General features: G+C 39.5%; 1 protein-coding gene across 1 annotated transcript in view; it reads left to right on the plus strand.

Annotated features, from left to right (window-relative positions):
• The first annotated feature begins 2,218 nt into the window (after positions 1-2,218).
• Positions 2,219-7,810, plus strand: part of LOC139131667 (sphingomyelin synthase-related protein 1-like) — a 52,651-nt gene continuing 47,059 nt past the window's right edge. The window contains exon 1 of the mRNA XM_070697822.1: positions 2,219-2,501. The gene's annotated coding sequence lies outside the window, so the exon portion shown is untranslated. The remainder of the gene's footprint in view (positions 2,502-7,810) is intronic.

Genomic DNA, 7,810 nt, shown 5'->3' on the forward strand with positions numbered 1-7,810 from the left:
TTTACGTTCACTTGGTCTCAGACTCTATGAGAGGTAGATTGTGCTTCGGGCACTGACATTCAGACTCAGCTTTTTGCAGACGTTTGCTGGTCTACTGCTCGTTAAAGTGTGGACGTAAATTCTGAAACCTGGGGAACAAACAAAATTCTCTCCGTTCTGTTTTGTCTTGTTTCTATGAATTTTTATGAAAACCGATTTTTTTTCTCCACACTTGAAAGCTAACATAGTGAATGGCGGCAATTTCAAGTTTTTAACATCTGTAAATTTCGGTCATTTGCACGGTGACCCCTGTTTTGATTCTTGTTTTGATTTGAGGGAGAGTGGTTTAGAGTTTCCCTGGTTAAGTTTGAAGAAAATTTTAAAACGTTGAGTGTTTAGGCGCGTCCTTTCTTCAACATGGAGATTCGTTAGGTTCACAAATTTGTAGGAATGGAACCATCGCAACCTCCGCCATCTTAACCATCCTGCAGGTAAGTCAGCCAACTTTGCGCGTCAATGCTAGAAAAAACATTTCCATATGAAATGTTTATGAGAAGAAAAATTTAGGCGGCAAACAAATAATAGCTGTTCTTTTTGTCCATTTGTCAGATCACAGACCTTATTTGTATAGTATACTATGAGGCCACCCTTCGGCTATAGACTCTGTAGCCTTATTACCCGTGTAGTCGAGTTCGCTGAAGAAAGCGGCGTCGAGCAACAGATGATTATGTCTAAAATTCTACACCAGTAGCTAGAAGATGACAAGGAAACACGTCGATATTATGAGATTGACCCAACTTTGCGCATAGGTCGAGTTCCATACTTCCCCGGGCATACATCGCGTATCAACCACGTCGTCGGATATATTATGATGTGTAAAGGTAGACTAAAGCGCCCGAAAGAGCAAGTCATTTGATATTCTTGCTTTTTTCACGTCCGTTGGAAAAATGAGGAATAATGTGTCTTTGACAATAAGGATTGCCCGAAGGCTCAAATGGAAAGGCTTTGGTCACAGATGAATTTCAGTTGAAGAAAAGGGGTTTTGTTTGCAATGCTTAGCAACCGGGCCACGTCAATGGTAACCGTGGCAAACTGCGCTGAGGGGCTTGCGTCAAGACGGACTTAGTAGGTGGAGAGAATGCTCGCCAACATTTACAGTTCGTTGTTCAGACAAGTGCTCCACAGTTGCAGATACACGGATATAAATACAAAAAATTACAATTTTTCAGCGAAGGTGAAGATTGTTGCAACTGTTTGAAAAGTAATTGATTAACAGGTCCTTAATTTGATCAAATTTAGTCTTCATCGGGACATTTTTCTAATAGCAATTGCCCAATTTATAATGTAGTGGTATTAGTCAATTATAGTAAACTGTCGACGCTTTTCATAACACGTGATGTGATAAAGAAATGGGTTTATATTACGCCGATATTTACGGTCAAAATTACTTGTACTGACTTTATGTAAATCCAGTCAGATTGGAATGAAAGGGACAGCGGCTGTAACGTTTGATGATTGTTTTAGCATTTTGATTTCGTAAAATTAATATATCTCTCGTTCTTCTCGTGGTTAAGAAAAGATGTTGAAACAGAAACGATAATAGCTTTGTACAAGCAACATATTGTGAATGATGCACACCTTTTCGTCATTTCTATTCAGGACTAAAATTTAGTTCATGCGATTGTAATACTGGACATGACACGCATGCGGGCTTTGTTGACAATGTGAACGCATTGCATTTCAAAATGAAGAAGAGCAAAAAAGTCACATTTCACAAACAGATGAAAAAATAACAAGAACACCAAAAGTCACAGCTGATCGAGTTTTAATTTGTTAAGAAGACGACTTTCATCGTAAAATTCTTTTTGCAGTGACAGTCGTTATACAAACTCTCTCCACTTACACAATCAAACAGAAATGAGAAATTTTCAAATATTCTTGAGGACCTACATGACATAACAGCCCTTTCACTTACTGATGTGATCAGGTCTACTTTATCACATTTTTATGGGCACGCTACACGGGTATTGACCCACATCGCACAGTAACAACGAGACACGTTGTGTTGGATTTTGTTAGAGGAATTACAGGCATACTGTATGATTTACAGTTGCGCTTAAAAAAGAAGAGGTCTAAAGCTTTCTCGGTTTCATGACTCGAGACAAATAATAGGTTGCCGGGTCAAAATGACACTAGCACTGAGCATGCGCTCTCAAATTAAGGAGCGGAACATATGCCGTGAGGGGGGTATCGCTGCGTTTTTCAATACTTCCTCATACATGATAAAGCTGCGTTAGACCTTTGAATAACGTCTTGGTGCTTTTTTGCCAGAGTGAAAACCACTTACAGGTTAGCTGTCACAAGAAATTTGTTGTTAGCGGCGAAAATTAGGCAAAATACGACACACAGGAAATCGTTGAGATAACAGATTTGGCTCGATGGATCATCGGAAAGGATAATCAACACGCGCATATATCAGATTATTGAACACCCACGCAGTACCTCGTTACCGATAAGCTAAGGTACGTATTACAGATGACACGTTACTTTCTTCAAGCAATACTATCCTCATTTATGTTTTTTTCAACTGTGTTCTTTAACGCATGACTTATGCAGGTGCGTACATGGTGGGCTGCGGACTTGCATAGGCGCAGAGGTCTCCTCGACATTGCGTTCACACTTCCATATTTTGGTTGTTCACGTACATGAACAAGTACTTTTATTCATAACTTCAACCTAATCACGGCTTTATACCTTGAAAATGTTTACTTCTTTTGGTGAACGATCCACGAGGTGTTTAATCATGCAGGCACCCCATTTGATCCTCAGATTAAAGTGAAATAGTTTCTCCCGGACCTACGGTGTGTGACGTGAAAGGCTACGAGTCGAATCGAGTCCAGTCAGTGAGAACTTTGTAGCGAGAGACGGGGCCAGGAACCTAAGAAAGTATTTTAAACGGGGTTTATACTTCAAAACCGGCCAGTCTCCATCGCAAGTTTCATTACCGAGTAAATTTGCTGAGAACGTTTCTTCGTGCTGTACATGCCTTCAATGCAAGTGACACACGTAGGAGGACATGGGAGAGTGCCCAAGACGAGTTGTATTCCAACTACCTTACCCTTTGTTTGATCTCCGAAGTTAGACTTGGTTTAAGTCGGTGAATTTCTACAAAATATTTTGTAATAGTTTCTCGTGTGTCTCTCCTATTTCATACAAACCTATTTGTAATTTGACAGCCCAGGCCAGGTTTCCTTGCAATTAATTGAACGCGTTACCTTTGAGTCTGCGCAGTATAGTGAGTTAGTTTCTGCCGGATTCCGGGAGAAACTCCCCTGTATAGCGTTCACCCCACTCGTTGCGGTCACCCCACTCACGCATTTCACATGAAAACAGAACATAAATCATCGCGTTCACCCCACTCAAACATTCACAAATCATAGACTTGAACCAAGTCTACTCTGAAGTATACCGGTAATTTTAGGAAGCACAATCAGATGTAATGCGCGAACATTGTAGGGGACGAAACTTGAACAAAATGTACATAGGAAACAAAAAGTCGACAGTATTCTGAAGAAATATTGTGCCACTGTAGTAACTGATCATAAACTATTCGTTACACACAAAGAAAAAAAGGTCATGCCTGGGACTCGATTTATTACCTTGTTGGTAAGAAATGCCTATTGAGAGTTTATAAAACCCCATCCGTTTAGACCTATAGTAGACAGCAACAGCCACCCACCTTTGGACTCCGCTATGGAGCAGTTTTACAGGGTTGTGTGGCGAGTTAGAACGCCTTATACAATTGACGAGCAGTTTTTCACTGTGAGTAATCCAACAAAACACTGACCATCTATAGCACTAACCAAACACTCCGAGCTCTTTCCGGCCGAGCGCTTTACTTGCTCATAATTAGTTTATTCCTTGCAAGACGTATATATGTACTTAAATATTTATGTATGTGCGTACTTATCGTGTATATGTGTAATATGTACATATGCATACATGCGCCATGGCACATTGACCGCATTCGCATATCATACATAGCATACAATTACGATACAGCAACAATAATCGTTAGCACAGGGACTGATCATTTTGAAATACCCAGCAATCACAGAAAATAATTTTTTCGCTCTATCAGCCGTGTTAACCACCGCAACTAAATGAAAGATGGCGCCTGTCACGTGATCTCTAAGGGCTTTTACAACTAATATAGGCTCTCTCTCCATCATTATTATTACTATTCATCTATGTATGATTCATGTAGAGTATCATATGTCCTTGAAATCCATTCATTTCATGGAAACTAGAGCTTTAAACCGAACTGGAAAATGCTCACTGCGTTACCGCGGTTGTGAACAATCGAAACACTCATAATATGCAATTTTTCGAGTCATCCACGCAGGAGTATTGTAAATAAGCGACAAAGTTAAATTAGGAGAAAACTTATACCGACGCCAATATATCTGATGAACTGGAAACACAGTTCACAAAAGTGGAAAATGACAGTCTACACAACCAAAGCATTTGTTATGACTTAACATTTAAAGCCTTACTATATGACTGCAGGATATATAGAGCCTTTGTTGTTGGAGTGGGTCGAGGTGTTGGTCGGCTGATCCCAGGCAAAGTTATTTAATCCATTGAAATGGGGTTGGAAGGGAAAACGAGCAGAACTGACTATATGTGGTTCACAAACACCTCTGGACGAAATGGGGGATAATCAAGAAAATGTTCTCTGATATTTTTAACATCCTAATAACTCATAACACATACTTTTGAAGTCCCCCGATATAAATTACAGCTTCAGTCTGCAGAGGTGATGGGGTGGAGAGGGGCTGCACATTTCAATGCTTTGCACATATGTTACATTTTCATATAAAAGAAAACCCGTAAAACTGATCATTTCAAGAGAAACCGGAATCTAGGTAACTTTTCCTCCTCTATAAAAAAGCTGGGCGTTGTGCTTGTATGCAAAAAAACCATATCTAGCATGATGGTAGTTTAATGCAGGGTTCTCATGGATATTGTGTATGCACGGGCCAGCTTGCTGCGGTCGCCGGAGGGTGGCAGGCAGGAGGATACCCTCCCTGAATGATAAAACTTTCGAAAATTTGTCACATTTTTGAGCAATTTCTTAAACTTCGAAAAATATGAAGACAACTTTGTTTACATGTGATGATGATCTGGTTTTGGAGATACACGCCATGATGATAAACTGAATATCAGACTCTCAATTGCAACTGAATATTAGACTTTCAAACTGAATATCAGACTTTCAAACTGAATATCAGACTGTTAAAACTGAATATTAGACTTTCAAACTGAATATCAGACTTTCCAAAAGGGTAATAAGAATAGGAAATACCGCAGACTGACCATAATGTACTTCAGTCTGACTGTAGTGTAAGAGTTTACCGAACCTGACAACACCAGCTACACTCTAGACAAGATATTACGGCTGATACACTTACATTAGGTGAGAGAGCCCTGAAAATTAGCCAGCAAAATTTAGTAGGGTGCCCGCTAACAAGGAACATGGTGGAATGTCATATAAAATATATTCACCTATCATCTTTTGGTACAACAGTGTGACGTCCCAGCCTTTGGCCCATCATTGTGCTTCTCGCGAAAAAATCATCCATTTCTTGTCACCATATTCGAGAGTTGTTGTGTGTGACTTAGGACCAAGGGAAACTATATATTCAGCTGTTATCACGCAGCCAGTCAATATGTGTATGTATTCCCACTAGTGGTCACTCTGACGTTCAGTGTAGATGTTCAGAAAGGGGTCTCATACGGTCTGTCAGAACCAGGTGCTAATCAGCAACTGAGCACTGCAAATTATCGTGTGCCGACTGTAAGCATAAATTTCCAAACATTTTGCACTGAACAAGAGGGTCGCTATACTATAATCACTGTGTCTGCACTGCCTCAAACAAGCAACTTTCTCTTACAGTGGTTCAAAAGGAGAAGTTTCATGTGATTTTGTGAACACTTTTATAGTCACTGTGGGGGTGTAAGGAAGTATCCGTTTTCAATAGATGTGTACAATAAATGCACAACAGCGAACTTTTCTCGGACATGTAAACGTTATTTTTGTGTGACTAAATATTGGTCCAGTTTGATACTTCTATTTCAATCAGCAGCGTTATTTTATTTTCATGTCTCGAGCTCCCTTTCAGTTCTACAGTATTTTCAAGAGCCCAAAATGCACCCTCGTTGTTTCAAGTCCTCCCTCAAATCTCCCTTTCTGAGGTGTTTGTAAAACAGCCTTCCAGCTTATAACCACGTAGTTGTGACGTTTTCAGTGTCACTCCCCGCATTTTGCGACAGAAAGTTGTCCAGTTGTTTTGTTTCCTGTTTATGCTCTGTCAATTTGAAAATTGCAGATTTGGTTTCGCTGCATAGTGCGGTTTTTCGTAATTTTCAGAAATCAAAAAGACGCCAAAAGATAAGATGAGTTTTTTCTACCGGAGAGGTGTTATTGATACAAACACATTTGACCATTTTTGGTATAAGTCTCCATAGAAATGACATATTGAAACCCGTGAACCCTGAACGAGCTGAAAGGAGAAGACCTATAGAGGTATAGTTCTCCTTGACTTCTATTGATTAAAAATCTAATGCTGACTTTATCATTCATAATACCGTCGTCTCAAAAATTAATTCGACCCGACGTTCTGATTTGTGGCAATGATGCATGGAGGGAAACAGTGGAATGATTCTGACACAGATCTAGGGTGCTCGTTTACATTCTGTCGTTTGTCATAATGGGGACTCTAATTAACTCTCAAAACTGGAACAGTATGAAAATAGAGCTATAAATTCGAAATATTTAGAAAGCCAACAAGATGCTTCTGAAAACAGTAGATATTGATAAATTCAGACGGGGTGGACTTGAGAGTATTTCACTGAATAAATCACCATTAAATCAAACACAAAATTTTGTAGGAAACCTGGCCATGCACTCTGAATCAACTGCAGAAAATGACAGATGATCATTTGAAGCCTTACCCTTATCCTGGTCAAGACCTTTCCTTACGTCAGCGTCTAAATCAAAACTAATTAATATTTCAGTGGTCTTAAAAGATACACTAAAATTAGTATATTAGTGATCCACATCAGATTGGAAAATAAAAGTCATGACTTGTGAGATTTCAAAGAAATTGTATACAAGGAGCAGAACGAGGGGTACTCGACAGGATTCAAAAGCCAATCTGGATGACATGGTAACTTCAGCTATAGTATATAAAAACTAAGAATATCAACAGACAGCTGTACTCACAAACTATATTGGCAGATAGAGCCTCTAATCTGCGAACCAGATTTAGTTTATGAAAAGAACAGATCGTACGTGTTGTAGTATCCTCGGTTAGACCGCATGTAGTGAGTCTTATGTAATTATTTCACCAATATCAAATGACATGATCAACAAGTTTAAGTTCTTGGTAGCAGCACAAAACTTTCAACAGTGACGAAGAAACGAAATCAAAGGCTTATTAATGTCGATTAATATATACGATTAGCGAAACATATCTCATTGTGTCCGTCAATAGTGTCTTTTATTGTGTTCTTGGGGAATCATGTCTAACTACATTATGTTTAAAGGGGGTGATCTCGCTCTACTTAGATGGTCGAGCACAGAAACCGCTCCCTGATGCCCGTCGATGGCTCCGAAAGCCCTCCCGAGGGTTGTACTTACTATTAGCAATTAATACGCCATAGAAACCGTTTATGTGCGTCAGGCTCAATCGCCGTTCAGATTTTGTTTTTGATGCATTTGTTGGTCAAAAAACGGACAGGTCAACAATTTAAATTTGAAACTACA

This window comes from Ptychodera flava, chromosome 4 (genome assembly GCF_041260155.1).
Source record: "Ptychodera flava strain L36383 chromosome 4, AS_Pfla_20210202, whole genome shotgun sequence".
NCBI classification, from domain to species: Eukaryota; Metazoa; Hemichordata; class Enteropneusta; family Ptychoderidae; genus Ptychodera; species Ptychodera flava.